This window comes from Acomys russatus, chromosome 27, assembly GCF_903995435.1.
Source record: "Acomys russatus chromosome 27, mAcoRus1.1, whole genome shotgun sequence".
Taxonomy (NCBI): Eukaryota; Metazoa; Chordata; class Mammalia; order Rodentia; family Muridae; genus Acomys; species Acomys russatus.
In genome coordinates this window covers 31,692,504-31,713,330 of record NC_067163.1, presented here as the reverse complement: position 1 = coordinate 31,713,330, position 20,827 = coordinate 31,692,504, and positions in this window count along the sequence as shown.

The window sequence follows — 20,827 nt, the reverse complement described above, 5'->3', positions numbered from 1 at the left end:
CTCTGGATCCTTCTACTTTGCTATTCTCCCATGCTTCTCTCATCTAGAGTCCCAGTAGGATGTCCTCCCTTCTGTCCCAGTTTCCTGGTAAGTGAAGGCTTTCGTGGGACATGCCCCTTGGGCTAGTATGCAAATATAAGTGAGTATATACCATTTGATTCTTTCTGCCTCTGGGTTAACTCACTCATTATGATCATTTCTAGCTCAATCCATTTGTCCACAAATTTCAGATCTAGCCAATGGACAGGACAATCTCCACAGTTGAGTGGAAAGTGGGGTATGACTTTCACACGTACTCTGGTGCCTCATATTTGACCATGTCCCCTGAATGAGGAGACCTGGTGGCACTCAGAGGAAGGATAGCAGGCTACCAAGAAGAGACTTGATTCCCTATGAGCATATAAAGGGGGAGGAAGTCCCCCTCAGGTACAGTCATAGGGAAGGGAAGTAAGGGGAAAATGAGAGGGAGGGAGGAATGGGAGGATACAAGGGATGAGATAACCATTGAGATGTAACAAGAATAAATTAATAAAAAAAAAAAAATACAAAAACCAGACAACATTTGAGCTCGGAGAATGGGAACTAGACACAAAGTCCTACCCACAGTGAAATAGCTGTATGAAATTGATACCTAGTGAGAAAAGAAAAATCAGTTTTCTCTAATAGAGTGGCACTGAGTATATCATGGATACTCCAGGGCAGGCCCCAGGAAGAGTTGACTAACACAACTATTGTGTGTGTGTGTGTGTATCTTGTTTTCTTTTGTTAATTTTTAATCCTACTATATTTGATTTTTTCTTTAATGTTCTTTGATAAGAGGAAAAGCACTTGAGGTTGGGTGGATAGGGAGTTGAGGTGGATCTGGAAAGAATTGGCAGAGGGGGAAATACATACAAAATGTGTTGTATAAAAACTAATTAATAATAAAGAAGGAAAACAAATTGAGCTATATTCAACCAAATAGGTGGAAATGAGGTATAAGGATGAATTTCAGACAGATTTTAATAATCTAAAAAGAACTTGTACACACAAGAGTCTTTAAGCTACGCTTTGGGAAGAGAAAGGCTGGACACAGATGTGAGCACTGCTTGGGAAGTTTGGCCAGACTCCAAGAAGACAAGAACCAAACCTAGCAGAGTGGAAGTGAGGCTGGAAGCGAATAAAAGCTTATAAGATGTTGTTGAAAAAGAGCAACAAGAGAAGTTCAAATTTGTTGCTGTAAAGGTGAGGGAAAATATATTCATGAAGGCTAACTCTGGTATTCAGCTACAGTTACTGGGTACCATGGGAATAGCTCTGAGACTGGCAGAGATAAGACTGTAAATGCATAGAGAGGCTTCATGTTGGCCACAGATTCTCTGTGACTTATTACTAGAGGCCATTCTCACTATGGCATGAAGGAAGATTTGCAGATGTCTTATGTCGGCTCATACAATGAGCGGAGAACTAGCCTGGATTGTTCTCTGCATCCCGCACACCTCATGCAATTATAATCTTAGAACTGTATAATGCTTGTGAGAAATTATGTTTTCAGAACAAAAGAACCAGACAGCGATCCTGGATCAGACCTGACAGGATCCATTCCTCTCAGCATGCTGGATGCTGACATCCTGCATCCTCCTTGCTCCAGCCCCAGATGGCTCTGTTGCTGTTACCCATCAGAATTAGACAGACTTCCGGACAGCATTGTAGAAAGCATCTGATTCAAGTTGGACCAGCATTTCAATCTCCTATTAAGTCTGGAATCTCTAAACATTTAGGAACTGGATCACAAATGCAACCCCTGGCTTGCTTAACCATTTTCCCCAAAGTTTTGGGCCCCTTCTAAGGTATTATTCTCCCCAATTCAGCCTGAGTAAACCTTAAGAGAATGATGTCCCATTTCCTCTAAGGGGGGTCAGGTAGGTTTCTGTTGGCTCTCTTGGTGTACAAATGCTTGTTTTCATCGGGAGGTAGTTATAAGTTATTATTGGCCTTATACAGAGAAAAATTACATGGAATTCAGGGATGTCTCTCTTTTCCTTTATCTTTCATCAGTAGGTAAGGAGATAGGAGTTGAAAAGAAAGAGAGATATAGAAATATAGAGGAAGGATGGAACAAAAGGTAGATGATTGAACCTGCTTCTTAATTCAAGGCCTTTAATGGTTACTCATAATGAAGGTTATGGCTATGTCATTGGTATAGAATTTAGTATATTGATACAAAACATGGGCATGTCAAATACTTGTCAGATTCTAGTGCAAGAATATATACCCTAAGTCTAACAGATAGGTATGACTATATAGACATATGAGGTAAAATAGTTAAATAAGGCCTTCAAAAGCCTCAGAGACCCACAGAATAAGGCATTTAAATATGTTTTTTAAATTATTTAAAGTTTCTTTGACAAGACAAGTTAACTCCTGAAAACACCCAGCAGACCTCAAAAAAGATGATGAGCATCAAAGAACCTCCTTATGGAGATGGCTTCAAATTTGGCAAACCAACCAGTGGACAAAATGTCCTCATTCCTGACACAACCAGAATTCTGTCTAAAAATGGGCAGCTTAGATGAAAGCAGAGTCCATGGCCAAACTGTGCAAAGACAAGGTAAGCAAGTCCTCAATAGTCCCTGCCATGTGAATAAGTCTGACAGAGATATTGGGCCAGAAGGCCAAAGATGAGGCTCCAACGTGATAGAGAGCATTGGGTAACTGTTCAGGCAGTAAACCGCCTCAGTCATTTTGTTCATTTTGGAAGCCACTAACCTGCTCTGCTGGTTCACTCAGGAATTTAAGTTTTATTCCTTCTGAAGTCTCTGAGGGGTGTTGAAGACCAGATAGTTTAGTTTTACAATCAAGTTCAGTTGGTTAGGGGATAAGAACTTTTTAGATCAAAATAAAGGAGTTAAGATAATAGAGATGAGATATAATAGATACTGAATTTCATTCAGAAATTTAGACCCAACAAAAGAGAAAAGATGTTTACTTCAAGTTTGACAAATACAAATTGCCAAGCCACTATGAATGTAACATTTATAGAACTCATGATTGTCACATGGTTCTCCCTGCTGTATGTAGTTTGTTTTATGCACATGTAATAAAATAAATGTATATGAAAAAATAAAAATAAAAAGTAATAGGTGAAAACCAGAAAAAATAAATAAATTTAAAAAAGAATGTGACTAAAAGTTTAAGCAGTCAGAAGGAAAACAAACAAACAAATAAGCCGAACTAACTGTGGGATAAGAAAGAAAGTTTTTTTGATCACAACATGCCAATTAAACATCAGTATCAGGTTGTTACTTGCTCTACTAGTCAAACAAGGCCCAGAGAAACGCGATAAAATGCTGATGTCATCTAATTTATAAAACCCCTCTTGCTCATGACAGCTGTGTGAAGAGAGGCACCATGAACATCATATGTACCTTCTGAGTAAACTTAAACATTAAAAGTTTCTCATGAAGACACCTTATTAGTAATTTTCAATAAACCTTCTTTCCCCAGGTTATCTTTTGATATTTTCTTTGTTCTCTGGGCAACCTATCCATATGGCTGAAGAAACTATGTGGTGAACAAAGCAATAAAGTGACGTTTCTTTGGAAGGAAGTAAAAATGTAAGCACATTTATAGATAGAACAAATGAAATAAGAAAGAGGAAAACACAGAAATGTCTATTTAATGGAACTAGGTTGCAAGAAAGTAATAATTGACATCAATGTTTAAATGAAGTTCAGCATTCATTACAGAAAAAGTGTAACAACTTCTTTATATTTTTTTTGGCAAAGAGATTAAAAAATAAGTTACTGGAGATATGTAATCTGGACAGGCTCTATAGTACGTTTGCTGAAGTGTTCATACACATACTGGATTAAAAGCATTTTAACTTTAGAAGGAGAATATAGATTTAGAGAGAGGAAGAAGGAGAGAGGGAGACTAGAGGAGAGAAAAGGAGAGAGAGAGAGAGGGAGAGAGAGAGAGAAGGAGAGAGAGAGAGAGACAGAGACAGAGAAACAGAGACAGAGAGAGAGAGACCTGAAATGCCTTGACACTATGCTGCAGCACTGAGTCAGAGGACAAAGAGTAGCAGCGCCACATAAGTCAATGTGGGCGAGCAGAATTCACACAATCTGATAGCTTTCTTCAACAGTGTAAATGGTCTGAAAGCAACGGGTGTGAGCAATAAGGACTGCTGAGAGTAGAGGTTTATTAGAATACAGAGGGCAAAAGTCAAATGAGAGAGAGTCCTTGAAATCATTAATGAGAAGACACTTAATGAAGCTCTATAAGGTGCTCATGATCCAAGTTAAGAGCAAATTATTTAGGGAAAGGCCGATGAGTCAGAAATATAAAGTTGGTTCAAGGGACTGGGCCTCTCAAAGTTCAAGATATTTGCTAATGACGGCATAAGGAAGGTGGATAGTAAGATGGTCTGCTAGAAGAGAAAATTTTATTTTTTATTTTTTTTTTTTTTTTTCTTTTTTTTTATTAATTTATTCTTGTTACATCTCAATGTTTATCCCATCCCTTATATTCTCCCATTCCTCCCCCCCCCATTTTCCCATTATTCCCCTCCCCTATGACTGTTCCTGAGGGGCATTACGTCCCCCTATATATTCTCATAGGGTATCAAGTCTCTTCTTGGCTACTAAAATTTTAAATTTCGAAGTCAATATTATTGATTAGTGAGCAAAAGAGTAACCTCTTATTGATCCAGATTGGTTGAGAAATGTGATAGCTGATTAAGTAAAAGTGCTGACTTAGAATTGACATTACACACACACACACACACACACACTATATATATATATATATTACATACTCCTTTGCCATATGAGCTGTTGCTTTTGTTTCTGTCATAGGAAGATCTAAATCATTAGACATCTCTAATTTTGTTTTACTCTCATTTAGGTGATTGGAAGTAGTTACATGTGTTTCTGCACTTGATTCTGCATCTAGTGAGGACCATACCATCCTTCTGCTATGTTGATCTACCTGGATGTGTTTGAATTTTAGTCTTTGCAAAAATATTCTAAGCAAGATTTCATAGTCTCTAGTGTATAAATTTTCTCTCTCCAACAGGTGTTCTAGACCCTGTTAGAGTGGGAACACACTGGGTTATGTGGAGCACTTCTGTATTCACTCAACTGCATATTCCATATAAATAAATGGAAAGCAAACTATACACTAGATAATTGTGCTGCATTTCCTTGGAATAGAAGGGCCTTAGATGGCCACTAGGGGAGGGGGAAAAGATAGACAGTAGGGTAAACAATGGAAATAATAGGTCCTCTTGGCACAAAGATTGTTATACTACAGTTGGTGAAAATCAGCAAAATGCACAGCTCAGGACCCAATTTCAGTCTTCCAGCTATATACCATTTTATATGATATTCATATACAGTTTTACTATATGAAGCAAGTTGCTCTGTTTTACAAGAGAATAATGCATATAATCCAAGTTTCATTATAGAAAGTTATTCCTTTAGATGATTTAGAAGGGCTTTCTGGATAACCATTATCAAAGATAATCCTTCCATCGAGAGAGATTAAAGACACATTATTTTATGCTCTGCTAGTCAATCTACATACAAAATATAGTTCATTTTGCCATTGAACACCAGATAATTTTTAAAGCAAATGCATCATGATCATTAACTGTTACAGAAAAAAAAATAGGATTGATTACTCATCCTTTGTTACTACAGCGAACAAGATATTCACGTGCTTTCTCACACAGAATCTGATGCCAAAAGGTACATGGCCTTCTGCAAATCACAATGCAGGTGCCTTACTACCCAATGTCCATGATTAAAATACTGTTTTAGTATTGGTGTGGTCTAGTTTTAGTGTGTTCACTGGTTCGAGAACAACATGGTATTGTGAGGACTCTAACCTAAAATGTGACAGATTTTCTTTTTCCTAGAACAACATTCCACATGTGCCTGTTGGGGGCAGTTCTGTCCTCTTTAGCATATAGCCTACAAAATTTCTCCTGACATTACCAAGTCTCAGTTAGATAATATAAAGTGAGAGCTCTGGGCATATATTATTACAGAAACAAATAAGCAAACTTGGAATAACAAATATTTTATCCAATAATATCTTGACAACTTGAAATTAGTTCCTGGCTACAATTATATTCAAAGAAGCCTGTGAAATACGGTCTTTACTGGGATATCCACAAAAAAAAGCAATGGTGGGGACTGCAAGAAATTTGGCACATTTACTACTCTTCTAAATTGTACATGAGCTTGTGCTAATTGGACGAAATGTTGACTTTGTTCCTGGTGTTAGTAAAATGGTTTTTTCACTAGTGCTATTTTTGTTCTATATACTAGGGCTTTGTGCCATTTTTTTTCTATTAAAAATGTTCTATAAAAGGGTGATGGATTTTGTTTTATTGGCTTATTAATGCCAAATATCTATCATACATCTATCAAATATCTATCAAAGAAGTCAATGACACACTCTACTAAGTGTATCTAAATGAATAACCCTAAGCATATTTGACAGATTATAGCTTGGATATTTTTATGTATGTATTATGCATGTATGTATGTATGTATGTATGTATGTATGCATGTATGTAGTATGTATGTATGTGTGTGTGTGTATGTATGTATTCACAGTTGTAAATGTAGTCCAGACAAACCTTGAACTCAAGTTTCTCATGTCTCATGTCCTGAGTGATTGGATTAGTGGCATATGCCATCATCCCTGGCTTTTATGTGCAGGATCTTTTATGTCACCAAAGGCAATAGTATTACAGGCTTGATAACCAACCTCTCATGGTGCTTGAAGGTGATGGTGTTCTTCAGAGTTGAGATATGGTGGGAAGGAGGTAGGTCATTGGTTTTATACCCTTTTATATGTAGATGATATCTTCCATATCAATGTAAGTGATAGAAATACTCAGATTCATTCAGAATTAGAATTATGTTTATTTTGGATCAGGGCTCATGGTACAGAGGAGACATTAGCATATTGTTTACAATTAACCAACAAAGCTGTGCCAAAGTACATGGACTTTTCTTTATCTTCATAGAACACAGTTAGGACAGAGTTATTGTAGAGAATAATATGCTATAGTCATATGACATTGCTAAGGCACGAATAACTTCAAAGCATTTTTGGGCTTTTCTTCTACATAAAATATCCTTGTTAGTAAAAATGCACAAGGTCTTATTAAATGTATGCACAGCCAAATTATTGCTGTGCATTGTGAGAAGTGATTCCTAGAGACATATGAAGATATTTATCTACTCACCAATTAAAGAAAACCAACAACAGACCCAAATAAGGATATCATCAAAATTCAGGTTGGTGAACCAGGGAGTTTTACTGGAGGTTTACATAAAGAATCAGGGATGATGTAAAGACAGCTGCACTGCCAAAAGCCCAGTGTAGAATGGACAATAGCTCATTAAAACTCAGATGCTACATACATCTCACTGCATGACTCACAGGCCGGTTGAAAGGTCCAAAAAATATCTCTTCTAGGCAAGTAAGCTGCGCTAAGCCTCTTCGGGCATTTTGGCTAGTCATTGACTCTTCCCAGAAGCGTGGCTGAACTGAGAATGCCTCTTAAGAGTCCTTATTTTTTTTTTTTATATAAGTTTAAACAGGCAGAAGCTAGACCATCTGCTCAGTTTCAGGAACTTCCTGGAACTTTTGAGTTGTTAACTTACTTTCTGAGTTTTAATAAGTTTCCCTGTAGAATATGCTGAACTATCCAGTGCATTTCTACAGGATAGAATGTTTCCCTTGGCTTTAGTACTCTCTTGAGACTTAGGAACTTCCTTATAGACACAATGGGCATTTCTGGATCAGAACGTACCTTTCATGTATCAGCATTTTATTATCAATCATGTATTGAGAGGGCACTATGTATGAGATGATATTTGAAGTTTCCTGAAAATAAGGAAATTAATGCTAGTTGTATTCCTCTTGGGGACTCTCAGATGTGGTGGAGAAGAAAGAATCATCATCTGTTACTGTGATATTGTGATAACCATGCAACATAAGAGAAAAAGAAAGATAGGGGGAGAAAGAAATAGATCCCTGATTATAACCTTTAAACTACTACTTATGACCAACCCTCCTAGGTGACAACAAACATCTATAACCCTTCAAATGACCAAAAAAAATCCAACCAACAAACACAAACCCATCTACTTCACCTGTTGGGAATTAGGGCATCATGTTCTTAAATAAGAAGGGGAAATAGAAACGATTTCAATGTCCAATAAAAAAAGAAACACTGCGTTTACCTGAAGACATTGTAGGAATTCTGAATAAGAGAGGACATTTGAAAAATATGAGATCTATCAGAGGAAAAATTCATTTTTGCCATGCAGATGATGTTAATGATCAGAAAAGATATATGGGAGAAAAATGAACAGTATTTTTTTTAAAAGATTATACAGCAGTCAATGGACTTGGCAAGAAAATGTGAATGTTTTTGTGATGTTTAATTCTGTATCACTTTACTGTCTGAAAATATACACAGATGACATATAATATTTGAATGTGTCTGTGATGAGGTTTCCTGGGTAGCAAAATATTTGAGGTTAGTAAAAGATATCCCCTCACTAACATGGATAGTTATTACCCAATGGTTTTGGGCCCACAAGTAAATAAAATATCCCTTTTCTTCTGGAGATGGGATATTAATTTCCTCCTGTCCTTGGTTACCAGAGGTCCTGGGTTCTGGTCTTCCAGAATAAGGATCACACTAGCTTCTGCTGCTGGCCAGCCCTATCCTAGGTTCTGATTCATCTTGGGAGTTCTACCATCAGCTTTTCTGGTTCTCAAGCCTATAAATTTAGATTGATTTACATCATGGATTTCCTTAGGTCTCTAGCATCCAGATGTCAGAGGTTATAAGTACTTGACTCTCTTCCATAAAGATGTGTCCATTTCTCATAATTTAATATACATCAGCGTGTGATGTTCTACGTGGGGGGAAATTTCTGGCTGATTCAATTGGGAAAGAGATAAATTGCTGATTGTCACAACGTTAGATAGAACGGGCTAGTGAGAAAGAATAGTTTCTCCTACACAATAGTACAAAGTTTTAAGTTGCAGTGATTGCAGATGGGTGGTTCATCTGCATGCAGAAGGGTAGCATAGCAATATCAACAGTGAACAAAGATTATAATGGTGGAAGACTAGATCAGAAGAGAAAGTGGTAGGCATAGACAGGGAGCTGAAAGAGCTGCTGAAGTATTCCAAACACGGAGTGATGAAAGTCAATGTTTATTCTGGATAGTAAGTTGTCAACAGGGTAAATCTAAGACACATTGTGGAAGAAATAAAAGACTAAACACTGTGGCAGACTTCCCATGAATTACAAAATAGGTAGTGTCAAGGATTACATTCTCTTTGTATTCATTATTCTTTCATCCCATTGTATTCTATTAATTCTTGATGGCCTGCCATTTAAGTAACAAGTGAGCATAATTTAAAAACTTAAGAGAAAATGTGACTATATTTCTGAAAAGTACAATAAGACAAAATCTGTTCAAAGTACACTGTGCACAGTAAGTACTCAATCATGTTCCTGAAGAAATGAAAATTTAAATCAACAATATAAAATCTACTTTAAAGAAATTGGTTTTTAGATCTTGAGCTGTATATATCAAATGTGAACTCAGGAACAAGATGATGAAGATTATAAGTTTTATGCAGATAAATGTCACTGGACAATGCTTTAGAATTTTAATAAAAGAAATTGGTGCAAGTTATCTGCAAGGTGATGTACTGAAATACAATTGGGATGTCCCTATCTAATTTTTGTGGCAGGACAGAACACTCATGGATTGGCTGTACTGCAGTTTATCCTAGAAAAGACAGAAAGGGAAAGTTGAATTGTTTGGTGATAAGAAACAGAAAGAACAATTTGTTGAAGGGAAATTAATTAGTAATGCATAGGTTGGTGAGGTGACTCAGCTCAGTCAGTGAAGCTCTTTAGAACTGAGTTTCATCCCCAGAAAATATGTGAAAGAAAGAAAGGAGAGAGAGAGAGAGAGAGAGAGAGAGAGAGAGAGAGAGAGAGAGAGAGAGAGAGAGAGAGAGAACTCTAGGTTATCCTTCGGCATTCACACTCATGTGTATATGTTAGCTCCTTAAGGAAAGTTTTTTACCACAGGCTTTCTAATAACAGATAACAAATGAGTTCATAAAGTTTAAGTGAAACATTTTTGTGCATTCAGAGCAGCCTGTAGCTTAGTAAGTGACTGATAGTTTTCAATCTACAAATTCATTTTGGGACAATTATTTTCCTGGTTATTTTTGTTTGTTTGTTTAGTTTTTTGTCAAATTGATGAAAACTATATTTATGTGGTGAAAGGACACATCAGTTGAGAAAATATCTCCATTATGTTGCTTATAGGCAAGGCCAGGCAAGACCATTTTTTTTGATTAATGATGGGTGTAGAAGAGCCCGACACACTGTGAGGAGTACTACACTTATGTAAGTAGCCCTGGGTTGTACAGGGAAGCAGTCTGAAAGAATTGAAGAAAGCCAATAACCCACATTCCTTTCCAACTCTGCCTTAGTTCCCGCATCTAGCTATCTGTCTTGAAATCCCTGTGACTGCTCGGCTGTAAACTGTAAGGTGCATTAAACCCTTACCTCTCTAAATGTCTTTTGGTCATAGTGTTTATCCCAGTACAGACACACACACAAACACACACACACATGCACACACACACCAAAACAAAACTAAAGCAGTTGTAGAAAGCAACAAATTTCAAACTAATAAATATGAGAAATTTTATTATTAATTTAGTATATTAAAATATTGCTATCTTCACCACAAATATTCTCCAGCAAAAAGCAAAAAAAAACCTTACAAGCATAAGTTGTATAAAAAAATTAAAAACTTGGAATAGTTTTGAAACACACGACATTGCTGGTAGATAAATTCTTAGTAACCTAGATTAATCGGGAGATTTTAATTACGATGTTTACATGCACTTTGAAATGAAGCACAGAGAACATCTCCACAGTCTGGGTTTCCTTGTGAACTCATTAATTTTCTTCATTTACGGGTTCAGTTGAGCATGATCTTGGTGAGTTCCCAAGTATTTATGGATGAATTCACTTCTACCAAAACTCCCAGAGATTCATTACTAAATTTAATCTGGTTTCACTTTCTTCCAGTAGTAATAATGTCCATATTTGTGTGTGTTTGCATATGTGTGTAGAGGTGTGCTTGGAGGCAAGAGGCCAATATCACATGCATTCTTGAAATGTTCCCCATCTTTTTCTTTTTAATTTATTTACTTTATATCCAGATTGCAGCCTCTCCCTCGTCTTCTCTGGGTCCTACACTCCCTCCCATCCTTCCCTAGTCCTGAGAGCCCTCCATCCCTACCATCTTATTTTTTTGGGAACAGGTGTTTCTGAATCTGATGACCACCAGTTTGCTGCCTGGTCAGCAAGCCTCAGAGAACCTCCTATCTTCTTCACCTTACCAGCAACTGGATTAAAGGAGCATGTAGTGGTGCCTGGCTTCCTATGTGAGTGCTAAGCATCTGATCTCAAGTTCTCATGTTTTCAGGGCAGTTTACCAACTGAAGCCACCTCCCTACCTGTAATGAGCATAGGAAAAAAATACCTCATTATAACCCTCCCCAAACCCACCTAGTAACCAGAACCCAATGACCTCACTTACTCATGATAACCGGACACAGGACCTGAACTCCACGTCACCTACTTGACAGTATGTAAGCAGAGACCAAGAGCAATGCTTAACTCTGCACATCTTCAGGAGTGTTGCAGTCTTTGGAGAGATGCCACCTTGATCTGCCCTGCAGATGGAGAGTCTCCCTAGCCAGTATTGGAACCCTTGAAAGCTATATTACCATGAGCCAGTGGACCAAGCCTTCAGCTAAGAAACATCACACAGGGGAACAGTCTTGGAGAGATAGACTTGGGACCACAGTTAGGAACTTAAAATGTGAACTTTGTGTGAAGACCCTCAGAAAAATTAAATATTGCTTTTGTTATACCTATTATGTGTTTTTACTTTTCTTTTCAGGATACTAGAGTCTGTCTACATCTCATTTTCTATGATATTTGAAACCATTCTACAATGGTCTTGTTTTCCCTGGTAGGTATAAAGAATTTTCATTTAGTATTTATTGAATATGTGCATTTAACTTCAAATGCTCCTTGTACCTTCAATTCAGGATGGATACAGAAAATTAAATTAAGACTTGTCATATCTTTGCCAATACTAAATACTAGGTATAAAGTGAAGTGCAATTTAGATTTTAAACTATTACTAGTGAAACTGTCTTTTAATTTTTCAAGTCTTCCTGGGATTAGTGTGATAACATCCATTTTTCAGGCAAAGATGCCCAGGCTACAAGAGATTAATTAACTTGACAAAGTGTACAAAATAAGGCTTGAAATCCATTCAATGCATTGTTAAGCCATGTAGGGCAATTTTATGGCTACAAAAAACACTATTGTATTATTTTGGTACAAAACCAGTATTCAATTATTTTAAATGCCTTTTGTTTTTAGGTTTAAATATTAGTTTGTAAATCTTAATGTATTTCATAAATAGAAAATCATTGTTGCTTTGAGAAGGGGATTGTTCCATACTTTTCCTGGAACTCACAGAAATCTACACCACCTTTGAAGGCTGGGATTACAGGTATAAGCCACAATTCTTGGCAGTAAAATTTTAAATTAGTTTGTACAAAAAATTTTTACAACTTAATTGCATTCTAACTTAATTAATTCCAAATATAAACATATTAAAATATTTTAAAACCAAAAATGTATCCATACTTCCACTAAATTCATTTTGTCTTGCTAAATGGGAAATCTAGGAATCTGTTTTATGACAGCCTTACAAAATATCCAAGATGAACTACCTTAAAGAAGAGAGACTCATGGTCTCTCAGAAAATTTTCACCATTTATGCCTTTCCCTGCTGCCTTCATTTCTGAGGCAAGGCAGATCATCCTGATAGGAGCATATAACAGTGAAGGCTGCTCACCTCAACACAGCCAGGAAGCAAAAAGACAGAGAGAAATGACCAGAGTCCCTCGGTCCCTTCCAAATCACATCATACCTGTCTACTAAAGATTTCATCAATTTTCAGGGTATCACAGGCTTGTGACCCAGATTTTAGCACAAAGATTTTTAGGAGGAGTCTCCCAACCATGGAATCCAGTTCACAGTAAAAGCATTTTATGTGAAGCAATATTAAGAAAATAATATTTTTGAATGTTGATAAATATATAATCTATTTTTTTTGTCATTTTCTTCCATAAATTTCTAACATGATGGAGTCAAAATAAACTGATGTGTGTTTTGTGCCATTTTGAGTTGAATGTTGAAATTTTTGTTTCTACTTTGTAGTCAGACCCTTAAATAAAAGATGCAATGCAGTATCACACTTTCCAGTCATCATTGACATAGCCACCTCATTTTAACATACATTAAACAGTGCTTGCATGATATGTCTTTATAAAAAATAGAAAGCTAATATCAAAACCATAGCCTAATATTTTTAGGCTGTATTTTTCTTTGACTTCCAATTCAGACGTTGAAATGTTACCTTGTTTATGTATGAGCGCATCATATGTGAAGAGTAAACCGATCATTTCTTTTCTAAACAACCGACTTGCAAATACAGAAGAAATAAACACAAAGATTATAATAGTAAAGTTTCTCTAAGTGCATCGTCATAGGAACAGCTTAAGGATGCTCCTGGAGCTTTAATAACTCATTCAGTTTCCTATATTGTGTCTCTATTTCATAAAGTATTAATTTGAACTCTAAATCTCTTGCTTTGCTAAGCCAGTATGTTAAAAAGATGTTTTATTTGTATTTTAAAATAGTTTCCTTATCTCTATTTCTCTATTTAAAACCAATGAAGTTAGACACACATCTGCTTATGGCAGATAATATTTCACATTCCCATATGTGACAATAAGATGTAAAAACTTAGATACACATATGCCAATTAACCCGATTACTTTTCATTTTCAATTAATTGATAACACAATTGTCTTTGAGAGACACAACTAGCTGGCCATTTTCATGACATTTCTTTATGACACTGCACATACCTTTGAAACCAAATCCTTTATTAGCCTTTCCACAGTCATTTTTTTTTAATCTTTACTGAAATTTACCATATATCACAAATTCCCAGGAATTAAATCACCTAATCAAGGAAGCAAGATTCTTATGCACCTTAATTGGAACTTAAACCCAAAATGTTCTAATTAAGGCCATGTGACAAGAGCAATAGTCATCGCCAACTCATCTGGTGAAGTAACAATTATACTTAACTTTCTTATAGAATAATTTTCAAGGAGAAACTTCTGAGATTTTGGATGAATAAGGGGGCTCCAACTTAATAACCTTCAAAACATGTCACCACTCCTGTAAAATATGTCTGCAATTGTCAGGTGCCTGTTGGTTAATTTCCTTTTTTGGATAGGCTTGATCCCATTTTCATTGCTTTCCTGCTGACAAAAACCTGTTCATGTCAAATCATATTCATATATTACAGCACATTCCAGCATCTTTATAATTCATCTGCTTTTTTAATGATACCAGTGCCCATGGTAGGACAGTTGTCTGCAAAATAGGAAATTAATTTAAGAACAATACAAGCACACCAGTGCCCATGGTACAGCAGTTGCCTGAAAAATAGGAAATTAATTTAGGAACAATACAAGAACACCAGTGTCTATTGTAAGGCAGTTGCCTGCAAAATAGGAAATTAATTTAAGAACAATAAAAGAACACTTTGTATATAATTAGAAAGCCCACAGCAGAGTTTTCTATAGAAAGATGTATACATCACTCTATAAAAACCAGTTCTACGGCAAGATCAGAATCAAAGCAGCAAAGGAAAGATGCAAGAATCCCCATGCAGAATGACGTTGCCTTTCCATATACATTTTTCTTTGTAATCATGACACTTACTGAAGGAGTTTATTCAGTTCACATTATGTTTGTCCTCACTATCAGTAGGATATACCTGAGTAAAAGCTATGCTCAGGAAGTTGTGGAAATGCTGCTCTGCAAGGCCACAGACAAAGTTTTCAACTTCGTGTGGCTAGAAATTGGTGTGTCTGGGAGAATCATTTTTGTTTCCGATACAATATTTTTTTTCTAATTAACTCACAAATAATAACATCACACAATTACTTTAAGGTAGCTGCTCAAAACAGTTGCTCTTTCCCCAAATCCTCACATCTTAGTGAGTTCCTACACAGTTAGAATGGCCATTCTGAAGCTGTAGGGCTTCAGTTTGGGTTTTATACTTTCACTACTAATGATATTTTTGTTCACATGTTTATACCAAAAAAAATCTATGACAGATGGAAGCTAGAAAAAGGTTAGTCTTTCATCTTCTTTCATGATTTGAGTATCTTTTTGCCTACATTCTTTCCTTCCTCATGTGGACTTGTTTATTAATATTTAATTATTATTAATTTATTAAATTATTGAGTTTGGGAAATTGAATCAACTAGCTAATCCAGAATGCCCTTGAACCTGAACTAGTTGTTTAGCCTTAGTCTTTCACATGTTAGGATTATAAGTGAGTGGCATTGTGCTGTTTATAGTATTTTTAATTGAAAAATTACAGTTGTGTAGACTTATTGAATATGATGTGATACAATGTGGAAAGATTCACCCAAAATAATTAAAACACCCATCTACATACTTTTTAATACCCATCTATCCTTTTTTTATGCTAAGGCATTTGAAACTTGGTCTTAGTTATTCAAAATTACTTAACATGTTCTTATTGACTTCAAAGCTCTGCTCGAGCATTAAGCATGAAGAAGGATCTGGGGCTGTTATTCAAAGAGAAATTTAACTTTTCACTAATGTATCATTCCTAGCTTGAAGGCTGAAAATAATTTGTAGAAGGCAATTCTATCTAAAACAAAACAGGAACAAAAAGAGGGATTAAAAAAAAAGGAAAGGAGGAAAGGAAGGAAGGAAAGAGGAGAAAGGAAGATAGAGTGGACAATAAAAAGAGAAACAGAATATGTAAGTAATGAAAGGAAGGGCAGAAGGAAAAAAAGATGAGCAAAGCCAGGGCTTAGTAAAGCAGGTGTGTTTAGATTAGTTCATCAGTTTTCAACCTATGGATTAAGACCCCTTCACAAGGGTCACCTAAGGCCATCAGAAAACATAGGTATTTACATCATAATTCATAAGAGTAGCAAAATTACAGTTACGAAACATCAGTAAAAATAATTTTCTGGTTAGGGGTCACCATAGCATGAAGAACTGCACTGAAGAGTCACAGTGTTAAGAAGGATGAGAACCACTGTTCTAGATGAATTTATGCTCTGAGCTTCAGACTTCAGGGAAAGCAGAACATGTAACAAATTGAAAATGATTTAAATACGTAGTAAAGTTTAGATTGGTTCCTTAAATGTTGCTTTTGTTTTCTTTACCTAAGTGAACATGTTTGTGTAGCAGAGGAAAAAGCATTTAATTTTTTACAAAGTTTAAAGAATATATATACATATACGTATATATGAAAAATTTCAGTGTGAGATTAACCAGGAAAGCAAATTCCAAGATGAAAATCTTTCTTGATGGCTCATCTGAGCACAGTCCTCCTTTTCTTCTCTTCCTCCCTTCTCTGCCATTTTTATTAGAGGCAAGGTATGATATGCACGAACTTCTATTTGCATTCAATATTTTGGTTTTGATAAAACCATAATTAAAAACTGCTTAAAACGCTCAAATATTTTGTTTTTGCTGATGTTGGATAGACTTGAAAAACAATATATGTTGTAAGACTGACATTATTCTCAATGCAAAAAACATAAATAGCCAAGATCAGGAGGACTTTGATTGACATTTCTGTCAAAGAAACTCCAAGATATCCATCTCATTATGTAGAGAAAAAATACAGTTAGGGTTTCTATGAGACAAAGGTTGGACTTTTCACTTAACTGTATTGCCTCTGAATGACAAAGCATAATACAATTGGAGGGAGTAACATTGAAACCAACTTTATAATGACTTTGCCTCCTGGGATAATTTAGTTTCACTGAGGAATCAGTCATCTATATACATATTTTCTCTACATAATGCAATTTTCTGTACTTAATAAGAAAATGTTATAATGATTTATTCTGCTCAGTAGACTCCAAATGCAGCTAAATCTATTACAGTGCATAATTACAGACTTAATTTACAGGCTCTACATGAAAAAAAATATAGATTAATAAGATTTTAATCCACATATATTATAGTTTAAAAGTCAACATCCTGGTTTGTAATATTTACTATATGTTACTTATAGGCAAATAACAAAAAAAATTCTCCCAGGGGGAAAAAATCTTTCAAAATGTTCTCTCATTTATGAAAACTCTTTATGGGACAGCAATCTAGGTTTATAGTATCTATGAAGTCTACATATTTTTCTCACTCTATCAGAAAGGAATATAGATAATATTGGCTCAAAGTAGTACCGTGTATGTTCTGGGTCTTAGAAAAATACTCTGTGATATTAAGAATCTTGATAATATAATAATTTTATAATAGTGATCATCTTGATTATAGTTTTCAGTTATTATAATTAAATTTATATTGCTTATTAGCTTACAAAGAATTGGGTTTCACTATGAAAGTTTTTAAAAAACATTTTATTTTTGTTGATTCTCTCCTCTCTTTCTTATCACTCACTTTGTGCCCACATACCCCTCCCGCTAGTATACATTTTTTTTTTTTTACTTTTTTGTCATATTTTGTAACCACATGGTGGTTACTCCATCACTTATCTTATAGAAATGCTGAGTGTTTGCTCTAGAATACATAAAGAGACAGGTATTTAGGATCTTCTTTTTCTCCTTTTTGGGATCACTTTCAATCTTTTACCCTCCTCCTGCCCTTCTCAGAATCTCTGATTTCCCTTTCATGGTACCCTGTAGAAGTCTACAGTCTTATCTATTCTCACAGCTTTTATCTACATACATAAAAACATGAATAGTTAAAGTATGCATATGAGAGAAAGCATTTGGTATTTGTCTTTCTAAACTGTGTCCCATTGATTAGCACAGTACTTGTCAGCTCCATTCATTTTCCTGCAAAATTCATAATTTTGTCATTCATATCATCTTAGTTAAATATCACTGTGTATGTCTGCCACAATTTCATTTCATTATTAATTCTTCTGTCGAGAAACATCTATGGTAGTTCTATGTCTGTGCTATTGGGAATAGCATAACAATAAACATGGTTGTTCAGTATACAGCACTCTTTGGGTATATTCTCAGGAGTTGTATGGATGGATCATACACTACAGAAAAGAGCCTCACTGCCAGTACCTGGTTGTTCTTGTAGCCAAACTGCCTCTGAAGTATTTATGTTTATATCTATAGATATGTACTGACATCAAACATAGTCAGAGAAGTTCCTTTTTGCAATGGTTAATGCAGCATTTTATAATAGGCAAAAATTCTGATCAAAAGAACTATTTGTGCTCATCAGATAGGGCCTCTATATCAACCTCTTCCCACTGAAGCCTCAAGGAACTTCATTAAAGAGATGCTATATGTAGTTTGTTTTATACATGCGTAATAAAATAAATGTATAAAATATAAAAAAGAAAAACTAACACCAACACACATACACACACACACACACACATACACACACACACACACACACACACACACACAGAAGAAAGAAAGAAAATAAGAAAGAAAGAAAAAAGAAAAACAAAGGGGGCTGGAAAAATGTAAGAGCCAGAGGATAGGGAAGAAAAGGGTAAAATGTTGTCTATTGGCTATGACATGGCTGCTGTGCATATGAACTTAGAACAGCTATGGTTGCTTGCATAATATCTGTATAAGATCAAGCTATCCAAAATGTCAGAATGAAGAGATAAAGAGCCATGATATCCCACCTCTAGCTGGGGTTCTATCGGCATTTGACGGCTCCTAAAAGAGAGACTCTTTTTTAAGGAGACTATCGTTGTTGCTAGGTTACTCATGTCTCAATGGATGATCCTACGTTCATATGCCTGTTGGCAGAATTAATTGGATTCAGTAAGTTTTAAATTTAAAAAATAAGAATTGAAATTGGAATGGAAACATGTTAGGGGTCATAGAGGGAACTGAAATGAAGTACAGAGAGGTAAATATGCTCAAAATATATTATATACATACAGGGTGTTTTCAAAGAATGAATATAAATGTTAGTTTTTAAAAGCTAGAAGTCAGTTGTGACTACTTTTTCCTCATGAGATACAATATTTGTAATAAGACATAAAATATACCCAAGTTCCTCAAGGACCATTCACTCTCTTGGGTCATGTCCTTTGCACAGTTCTACAGATAGCTAGGGATGTTAAGATAGCTAAACACTTTACTTATTAACATTACTTATGGCTTCCTTTATACTCAGTCAGATTTGGGTGAGCATCCTTAGAGTGGGATGACAGGTTCCAGCCTCACTTTCATTCTGTCCACAAAAATCACAGTGTTTTTTGTCCAGGGTGTGAGAACTCCCTGCTACGGTCCTGTTCTCTCACAGTTTGCAGCCATATGTGTTCCCCTTTCCAAGCTTTACTGGATAATCCAGCTGTGTACATGCTTGGCCAAGGCTGTGCCCAAAAAGTCTTCCTGCTTCATATGCAGGGTTTTCTCTATGACTCTGATTTGTTCAAACTGTGAGTGGAGTCTTACTGCCTTCCTTGTATTGAATAACCCATATAAAAATGAATAAAGACTATGTTCTCTGATTTGTGGTGAAAGAGGCCTGAGGAAAAGTATGAAATAGGCAAAATAAGCTTTAGTCTTTTCTGTCACCCTTCTTTCAAATCCAATTTGGTGTCTAAACTGCCACTTCAGATCTTTGTTATACCATTTCGATTTTCTATTTCCGCAGTGAACTTTATAGTTAAACAAAGCTTATTTAGATGCTATTTCACAAACTGAGAAAGTAACATGTTGATGGGAATTAGTTCATGTTATATACTAAGTATAGAATACAGATACAGTGAGTTAAACTGTTACCTATGCTGAGGTTAAATTGTAGCTGAATCTTTAAAGCTTTTACTAAAAGTTCAGGTGCAGTCAATGATAAGCAGTTAAATCACACACACACACACACACACACACACACACACACACACACACACACACACACACACATTCTCATTTAATTGTAATTAAATAATTTCATTACTTTGTTTTGATTTAATTGTAAACGTTAAAGTGCTTTCATCTATGTTTACAGATGAGAAAAGTGAGACAAGCATAGACTGAACATTGAGGCCAAGAGTATATATAACAAAAGCAATCATTCCAAAACTTGTGTCTTTAGAGATTAACTCCTTTGAGATGTAACACTTCACCATTAGTTTGCATGGGGGCAATTGTTTTGTACAAAGGAATTACTAGGCTTAAAGACATAGCATATGAAAGTCTTACTACTAAAATTAATCCAATTATTATACTCAAGTTTATAATTGATTAAATAATCAACCTTTTTTATTGATTTACTTACTAACTGACTTACTGAAATCCAAGACCAATAAGACTCAGGCTCTCTTCTTTTTTCACTCCTAATTATTTATTAGAGACACAATGAAAATCATAACTTACCCAGGTGTGTTTTACATTGGCAAGATTTTTACATGTTTAACAGGGAGTTTGCTGGCTAATTTAAAATACACCCAGAACAGAAAAATTATCATTTTTTTTTGAGCCTGGGTCTCCTACAACCTGAGTAGGCACAGAACATCTTGACTTTATTTCCAAAGTGTTAGGCTTACCAGCATGTACCACCTAGCCTTGTTTAGGAAAAAAAATTAGAGGTTTTCAAAGA